Raw genomic sequence first — 10,003 nt, forward strand, 5'->3', positions numbered from 1 at the left:
CCCCAACAATTTGAAGAGATCAGCTACAATCAGCTGCGACAAGGGAGAAGGAAATAAACAATTTCATTGGCAAGAATTACTCCGATGTCAATTCCCAATTCTACTGAGTCTAACAAGGACTCACAATTATAACTCCCCAACTAATCATCAGGGTTACATCTATTTAGGAAAGGATGTTCACTACTAAGGAATTGAATAATCAGGCTTGTGAACGAAACACAAAATTGAACGGAGTTCCATGGAACGTACGTTCAATGAACGGAACATTTTTTTTTTTGAACGATGAAAGCTAAAAGTGAGATTTTAGCGTTCCTGATATTAATATTCGTGTATATGGGAATTAACCACTCTAAAAAAGTACATAATTATTATTTATATCCCTTTTATGCAGTAATTATTTAATTTCTCTTATACTCAATGAAACGAATTCTCACGCTCTTAGTTTTTTATTTATTGTTGTAAGATTTCGTAGGAAATTAAAGTACTTCACATTGAGTGGATATTTGAGTTAGATATTATGTTTAACGTTACTGGTTCCAATCAAGGGCAATAATATTTCTATTCATCTTGTCTGCAATGTATTTTTTAGAATAAAAAACTATTTACTTTTATCAAAAATGCACGAATCATATATACAAAAGTTCAATCATTTATAAAATTTATAAAAAAATGACAGGCAATATTTCAAAGAGATATTACGGTCAATTATAGCCATTGAATTCAAATTTCTGAGATAAATTGAAATACCCAAGATTGTGAACTGTAGTTTTCTCTACCTGACTTAGTTTGGCCCAATTTTGTCTTAGGCATATAATTAATTAATTTCCTAGTTCTATAAATGTGGCGGTGAATTTTGGCTATTTTCAGTACAATTAGCAGTGCCTTAAAAGGATCAGAATCATTTGTTCGTTAAAATGAGCTATAATTTGTTGGAAAATTTATTTAATGTTCCATTATGAGAAAAATTATTCTAACTTCCTTTTGGGTTGACGTGCTACAAATATACAATTTAATTACAATGGCTCAGTATTATTAAGAGTTGGTCATAAGTTAAATATAATAGATTTTATTAATTAATTATGACTTAATGCATCTATACTTACATATGGGATTAATAGGAAATCGATATGAATCAAAACGGACAAAGCTATTCTACTTCTATGAAAATAAAAGATTGTTATTTTAGTCGGTCTTTTGAACTTTAGTTCGATTTTTTTTTTTTTTATGGTTCCCATTGACATTTTTGACAAAAAAGCTTTGGCACTCCAATCATACATGAAAGCGTTCACGTTTTTCTACATTCAATTTAATCAATCAATTTCATTTGGAGTATCCGACTTTTTTATGCCTCTAAAGCTCTACAGCTTCCTTTAACGAGTGCTCTAGTGTATATATGTATACTGTACAAGCCTCGTACTACCTAATAATTGGAACGCGGAACGGAACGAAAATAATGACTGAACAATGAACGCTGAACAAAACAAGAAAAATGAACGGAACGCCAAAATAGCGGAACGCTTACAAGCCTGTATATAATAATGACAAATGATAGGAAAATAAAATTCATTCTTCAGATTACAAATTCCAAAAAAATTGCCCATCTAAAAAATTCTATAAATTTATATTACTATGTATATATTAGAAGAGATTAACATTGTTATTTCTTAGAACAAAAATGACTACATATTACATCCTATTTTTTACTCTCTAGATGGCTCTAGAAGTTGAATCAATGTTACTTTTTAAAATTACTAAATTTAGTTATGTTGATGGTTAAATTTTGATTGTTGTTTATTATCTTATAGTTTTTAATAATAAAAAATTTACTATGATCCTCCTTTATTATTAAATTGTATTTAATTTTATATTTTTTAATTATTAGCGAAAATCCCTTTACAGTTTATTAAACTAATGAGACCAGGTTTTTTGCACTATCATGTTCTCTTTTTACATTCTGAAAATCGACTTAACCAAAAAAAATACCCTGGACATTTTATGTTAGTATTAAAAAAGTACCCCGGACTTTTTGGATGAAAGGTTGCATGAGACAACAAATGTAACGCCGTAACCGCTTATCTTCGTATATTAGATATTATGTAGAATGCAGACGCTGTTTACGCTCATAAGAGTTAAAATTTTATCCAAAAATTTGGATGAATAATTTAGGATACTTGTGATGGTGATAATGTAAATATTGAATATTTCATATATGGTCGGTCAATAAATGTATTTTTGATTAAAATTATGATTTCATAAGCATTTTGTTGTACATGAGATAATCCAAGGCTACACAGTTCCATTACTTCTAAATATATATAAAAAATTTGGAGATTTTTAGGGATGAAAATGAAACATTAGTTAAATTAATAGTTGGTAATTCAATAAATAATGTTGTCATTATATAAAATGTAAAGAGGTCTACAAATTGTAACTACAATAATATAAAAAGTAATTTAACCATAAAAGTCAGAGACAAGATGGCAGGAAGGGTAATTTCTAATATACCTAGCAATAATAACGTTAAATTTTTAAGGTTATTTAGTACATTAGTTGCCCGTCAACACAAAAATAAGCTAAAACGATCTTTTAAAATTCAAAATTATATTTATACTCCCTCAAAACTCAAAAGAAATATTACTCCAGATAAGATCACCATTCACCCTACAGAACGCTGATCATCTCAAATCCATAATGGAGGACGCATTAGTTCAGATGTCAAGGGACATAACCTTACAGGCAGCATTTAACAGCAAGACCCTAGTGGATTTTTGGATTTCGCTAGCGAGGGAATACACACAGCTGCCACAGACCACTCCTGATTCCATTTGGCTCCACTTACTTGTGCCAGTGACCTACGTAAAAAAACCTGAGGACGAATATCCATGTATCCTTAAGTTTCGATTTATAAAACGATATCATTAATTGATGCAAAAATATTTATCATTCGCCAGGAAGCACCAACAAGTTCCAGCCAGATTTGCAATTGAAGATATGGCTAACCTCTTTTGACATGTGAGACCTCATTGCTGAATTTATTTAGTACTTCAACTATTTCTTCCAACTCAACCATTTACAGTTTTACGTAATAATAGATAACATAAAGAACATTGGGGTACATGATTTTGGGGCGAAGCATACCTTGAATGAAAATTAGACTATGTATATTCATGGGTATAATGGATTAGTCATAACAGCCAAAGTATTATTAGAGTCATGGAAGAGTATTTGATTATGTCCTTCAGGATTGGGAGGACTTTTAGAGGTATCCTGAGGTTATCCTATAACTATTAATCTGGACTACATTGTATCAATATTTAGCCTAAAATACATTTAGTTGAATGATGAATTATAACAAATTATATTCATGAGTGATATAATTACATGAATTATATTATGAATCTTAACTAATTCATTAAGTATAAATATGTAAAATGTAAAGTATTATTCCAATACATAATCTTCACTCCTTATGTACAGACTTGAACTCGCTACTTGCAAATCAAACTTGAGTCCATATTTTGAAAATTTGTGACTCGATTGATCTGACAATGAAAGACCTGCAAATTGACTTGAATTTGAAAGCTAAAATTTGAGCTTTTAATGGATTTATGACCGTTTTTAACAAAAAATTTCATAATTTGGGGATCGATCAAAATATTAAAGGACTTGGAATTTGAGCAACACGTTGACTTCCAATCTGTACATGGACTTATACATATTCTTGGAATCACTACTGGTTAACGGAGGTCTTCGGGGCATCAATATTCGGGTAGCAGACTTTGCAGACCTTTTTCTCTATTTGCCACCAAATGGAGTAATTCAGTGGGTTCAAATCTGGGCTCTGAGGGGTTCAAAGGTTCTTGGACCAGAAGTTTATGTTACTACCCATCCACTATTGTACAATATTAGCAGTATAGGCCGGAGCCCTGTCCTGCTGAAATTCATACGTGGGATTGTAGGACTTCTTCTATGGAACCACATTTTCCTCCAACACCATGAAGTAGTCAGCCGTGGGTAACCTATATCCAACAAAAAACCAAGTTGGAGACATTTTTTCACTAGTTGATTCCACAACACCCAACATAATAACAGAGGCCGAATGTTTGGTCTTGGTGACTGTCCCGATACTGTTGTAAACCTTGCCAAAGCATACCACCGACCATTTTGCTTGTTGTAGATGGGATCACCAGTATAGGTCTTTTCATCAGAGAAAAAAATTACTTGGTTGCTGTTGTTCTTCTGATCATTTAAAAGTTGTTGACATCGCTAAAGACAGTTTTTTTTTACTTTGGGATAGAAGTAGCCTCTCAATTCTTCTAAGCGACCTTCCTCCAGCCTTTTGGATGGCCCTGCCAACACTAGACCGATGCACCTTGTTATTTTTGGTGTACTCCGTCATCTTCATCATTGGGTTTACCTTAAAGGCCTCTATGATACCTTCAGGCTTCACTTGTGGGTCTTCCACTCTTTGGGCTGTCGTTAAGGTTGTCCCCATGAGCCAAACTATTTCTATCTAACAGACTGTGGCCTTGCTGATTTTTAAGGCATTGATGATGTCCGAAATGGTTCTCCGGGCGTTGATTAAATTGCCAATGATTGCTTTTCTTGCCTCCATCGCATTATATACATAATTTTTGTTTTGAAAATGGACATCAATCAAAGGCTTAGAATTTTAACTATTCAAAAATAGTCGAAACTTTGAGATTTAATCAACAACACCCATTAAAAACTGTATTTTTAAATGTCTCATTACTTTTTCTACAACCGGTAAATATATACGAAAAAATTTTACTTTTTATTTTGGTTAATATGCACGTCTAATCAAAAACAAAAAGTTTCTCCTTTTTTCCTATCCAATTTACATTATTAATTATCTAGAGCACGATATGAAAATGTTAATCCCACGAGCAGTTTTTCTTGTGCTGTTCTCAACGAGTTTTTATGGATAAAGTTGGTCGAGGGAAGAGACGAAGATAGGGAGAGAGGAAAACAATAAAGTAAACTATCTTTACAAGTGTGAAGACTCGAGTTCTACGAATAAAAAATCATTTATTAACCAACCTTCGGATTAAAAAACTGAATCATCTCATATATCTTTCTTTATTCTCTTTTCTTATGAGAACAATGTTACTGAGACGAAATATTATATCAAAGTTACATATTAATTAGTTTATAGTACACAAGGGAACAATTAGTGGGTCAAAATTACCACCAACGATATTAAGCCAATATTATAATTTATCTTTGAGAGCAAAGTCGAAAACTGATCTCCGTTTTTCTCTGGGTTGTCAGTTTCAGAAATATTTGAGATTATAGTAATTCGAGACTATTATTTTTCAGAGACATTTTTCATCAAGACAATCACCAAATTGAAGTAAGATGAATAAAACTGATGTAAAAAGGTACTTTATGATTATAAAAGTCGGTATCCCCTACTGAACTCGACATATTTCCATTTTTAGGCTGAAAAATTATGAAAAACGACACTCTTCTTGAGACCATTATAACTTATTCATCATTCATAGTGATAAGGAGTAACATAGCTCATCTTATAAATAAATATTTCATCTTTTATTTAAAAAGATAAGGATCTCTAAGGACTTAAGTTAGATTTGGTATTTTTTGAGTGATTTCATTTATTAGGGGGGTGAACTAGCAAATCAAAAAAATGATCTTAATATTGTTTACGATTTTAATGTTCTCATATTGACGTCAAATCCCGTAATAATAATATAAATATGATACCATAATACCGCACTTCGCACAAATTCAAATAAAATAATTATTAATGAGGTATATTTTGAATATCAAAATTATCTACTCATCATAAATGGAACTCTTCACTCATAGCTGACTCTATGCGACTCATACCTTTTTTCTGCGAGCGTATTGAGCCATTTTCAGCCTTAATATATTCTTTTCAGCTTACTAAGTAGATCCCCTTTTAAACTCTGGGCATCTCAGTCGTGCTTATCAGCCTCCCACATGCAACAGGGAAGCTGCCATCTAAAAACCAAGCCAACCAATCTACTTGTATAGGCCCCTTCAATGGTCTGGTTCAGGGAAGGCTGGGATTGCCTGTCCATGGCAGGACAATAAAAACAATAAGTCATGATTCATGAATGACATAACTGCCCCATATAGCTATGTGTTTGTCACCCTAGTTACTTTGCACACTTAAGGGTGGGACTAGTACTGAGCTGGTATTACTGATTATTTTTATATGCCCTCCTCCCGGTTCTGTTCATGGTCGGGCTATAGTATCCCATCTTAAATTTAAAAACTGCAATTTTTTATTTCTCTTGAATTCTTAAATAAAAATATACATTTTTATTTATATATATACATGTATATTAAAATATATCTTTGTCTTCATATTATAAATTTTCTTGCCTATTAACTCAAAATAAAAAGATCATTAAAAAGTTACATGTAAGTGATAAAATATGTATGCTGAATCGGTAAATGTCAAATCATACATCCTCTTCGAGATACTACAATTCTAATTGAATAAAACAAAAGACTGTATGTGACATATGGAATTATAATTAAGTAAAATATTTAGGTGTTACCCCAACATGAATATTATACATAAGCTACAATTATAAAATTTAAATATATTAAAAATAATAGTAAAAAATATTTGAGCAAATGGAGGGAAAAATTATAAATATTAAAGTGCTTTTCATTTGCTTAGATTGATCTTCATTAATTAAAGACAAAAATTTCTCTATGAATTAGGACAAAAGAAGAGACTGGAGATACTTTATTCTCAACAAGAGAGGCTCAAATTCCAATATCTACGTGAGTGTAACAGTACGAAAATTTAGCTGAAGAAGTAAGCCGAACAAAACTAAGCTTCATACTAGAGTAGAATCCACTCTTTATTTTGGTGGGAATCTAACCGTCCATATAGAACAATGAATATATTCAACGTTTGAAACTATGGCATGATCCATTTACTTTCAGTTTCAAATAAATTGCTCTAGATGTGAAATATGTATTAATAATTTGGTAATTAGGTACTACAACAATGAGAAGTTATAGCCATAAAACTAAAATGTACTACAATTTGAAATTTAAACACAATTTTACTTTGGCAATTTTTGAAACCCTACGATTCATTCATGAATACCTGAAGAAGTGGACTTTTTCATTCTCCAAAGAAGATACTTCTAACATGTTCATCCATCTTAAGAAATGCCCTTGGTCTTATTCGGAACTCCGTATTCTACGAGAAACGACGAGATGAAAATTCCTCCGAGAAAAACTATAAAACTTCATAAAAAAGTAGAGGACTCCTTCATTGGGAAACAGAATTCCAGGATATAAGCAATGAAGAGATCCATTGGAAGCGCGGTATTATGGTATCATATTTATATTATTATTACGGGCTTTGACGTCAATATGAAAACACTGAAATCGTAAACAATATTATGATAATTTTGTCGATTTGCTAGTTCACCCCCCCCCAATAAATGAGATCACTCAAAAAATACCAAATCCAACGAAGTCCTTGAATATCCTTATTTTTTTAAATAATAGATGAATTATTTGTTGAAATAGTCTCCAAAAGAGTGTCGTTTTTCATCATTTTTCAGCCTAAAAATAGAAATATGTCAAGTTCAGATAGGATACATACTTTTATAATCATAAAATACCTTTTTAAATCAGTTTTATACATCTTATTTCAATTTGGTGATTGTCTTGATGATGAAAAATGTCTCTGAACGATAATAGTCTCGAATTACTATAATCCCAACTATTTCTGAAACCTACCGACCCAGAGAAAAACTGAGATCAGTTTTGGACTTTCCTCTTTAAGATAAATTATATTCTTGACTTAATTTCAATGGTGAAAATTTGTATTCCCCTGTGTTAATCATGTTTTTACTTCAAAATATTATAACAATCCTTATATTAGTTTTCTTAGTTTAAATTGATTGGAATTATGAATTGTTTATAAAGGGGTTTTCAATAGGGACGCTCACATTTTGCGTTGATAGATTTCGAAAACGACGTCATATTTGTTATTGTTTCTTTGACAGCTGTGCTTAAAAATAGTTGTAGTTTTATCATGGAGCAGTACACCATCGAGCAACGCTCGCAAATTATTAAAATTTATTACAAAAGTGGCGAGTCTTTGATCCAAACTTTAAGAGCGTTAACGCCAATTTATGGTCAACGTAATCGACCCGCAAAATCAACAATTCAACGTTTTGTGAAAAAAATGGAGTACACATACACACTAAATAATGTTCCTGTGACAGTGAGACAAAGAAATGCACGAAGTGTAAAAAATATTCCTGCCGCAAGCGCATCAATTCAAGAAGACCCAAATTTGTTCTCGATCGTTGGGCATCTCTGTGACATCGTTGTAGCGAATTTTGCGAAAAGATTTTTACCTACACCCGTATAAGATCAAGTTGACACAAGAACTGAAGCCGCTTGACCACTTCAAACGTCGGGAATTCGTAAAATGGGCTAAAGGAAAATTAAAAAATGATCCTGATTTTCAACGTAAAATCCTCTTCAGCGATGAGGCACGTTTTTGACTCAATGGCCTTGTTAACAACCAAAATATGCGCTATTGGGCTGGGAGAACCCACACGTGATTCATGAGGAGCCATTACATCCCCAAAAAATTACTGTTTGGTGTGGATTGCATGCTGGCGGTGTCATTGGGCCGTACTTTTTCGTCGACGATGACAATCGCCACGTTACTGTGAATGGAAATCGTTACCGTGCCATGATAACGATTTTTTTGGCCTGAATTGGAAGATATGGACTTGGACGATATGTGGTTTCAACAAGACTCACACACAGCAAATGTTACAATCGATTTATTGAAGAGTAAGTTTGGTGAGAGTCTTATCTCCAGAAATGGACCAGTCAATTGGCCGCCTCACTCGTGCAATTTAACACCTCTAGACTATTTTCTTTCAGGTCACGTGAAAGCCTTGGTCTACACCAATAATCCAAGAGCTCAGAACAAATATTCAATGCGAAATTGCTGCAGTTTCAGCTAATTTATGCGGAAAAGTAGTCGAAAATTGGGTTCAACGATTGAACTTCGTAAAACGTGCACGTGGTGGTCATTCAAACAACATCGAATTTTATTCATAAATTAACTTCAATGTATTTTAACGGCAAATAAAGAAATCGTCGATATCTTAAACTGTTTTCGTTATATGAATAACAAAAATATATCAGCGCTGTTAATGAAAAACCCTTTATATATATATATTAAGACAATCAAAATATTGCCATATTTTGAGAGTGAATAATAATCATAAAAATAAGTAGTTATAATATTAATATCTATTATAAAAATTCAGCAGTTGTATGACATATTCCAACACCAACTTCAACAGTTGACATGCCACTCGATTAATATTACCATATATTGTTCTAAAAACTCAAAGGAAAACTATTTACGTTTCCCTTATTTTTTTCAGGATTTCCATCATTGATCCAACTTTATCTTGGAGACTATGAACATTTAGCGATGTGATAATCCTTAATTCGAAAAATTAGTTAAATTAATTTTATGAATATTAGAATAGATCAATAACTTACCTCTTTTTTACAGATGACGCTCCTCTTTGATGACAACTATATACAATTTTTATCAAAAACCAAAGCAAGAGTTAATTGAATACTCATAAAAACAAAAAAATTATATTTATAGTATTAGCTACTTTTATATCTATCATGTTAATCAAATAAAGACAACCCAGAAAATGGTAATCCAAAGGATCTATAAATATAGCTGACATTGACAATTCCCAATTGTCTTAAGTCTATGAAAATATCTTTATCCCTAATATTTGTATTAATTTTGGAGATTTCCTTTTTGCGTACAGCCTCTATAAATCTAATTTGAGTACGGTTAGATACGGTTTTACTGGCATATTTCTCCAAAAATTTCGAGATATTAGGGTACTCAACGGTAGAAAAATCATCTTTAAGAGGTCTGCGTTACGGTTGGAGTAGCCTCCAT

General features: G+C 32.1%; 1 long non-coding RNA gene across 1 annotated transcript; it reads right to left on the reverse strand.

Annotated features, from left to right (window-relative positions):
- Window positions 1-6,530: 6,530 nt before the first annotated feature.
- LOC121126673 (uncharacterized) lies at window positions 6,531-8,433 on the reverse strand. Its single transcript, XR_011782498.1, has 3 exons — window positions 7,662-8,433; window positions 7,136-7,602; window positions 6,531-6,985 (listed from the first exon to the last, which is right to left on the reverse strand). It is a non-coding gene; the product is annotated as an uncharacterized lncRNA (long non-coding RNA).
- Window positions 8,434-10,003: the final 1,570 nt, after the last annotated feature.

This window comes from Lepeophtheirus salmonis, chromosome 12 (genome assembly GCF_016086655.4).
Source record: "Lepeophtheirus salmonis chromosome 12, UVic_Lsal_1.4, whole genome shotgun sequence".
Lineage (NCBI taxonomy): Eukaryota > Metazoa > Arthropoda > Copepoda > Siphonostomatoida > Caligidae > Lepeophtheirus > Lepeophtheirus salmonis.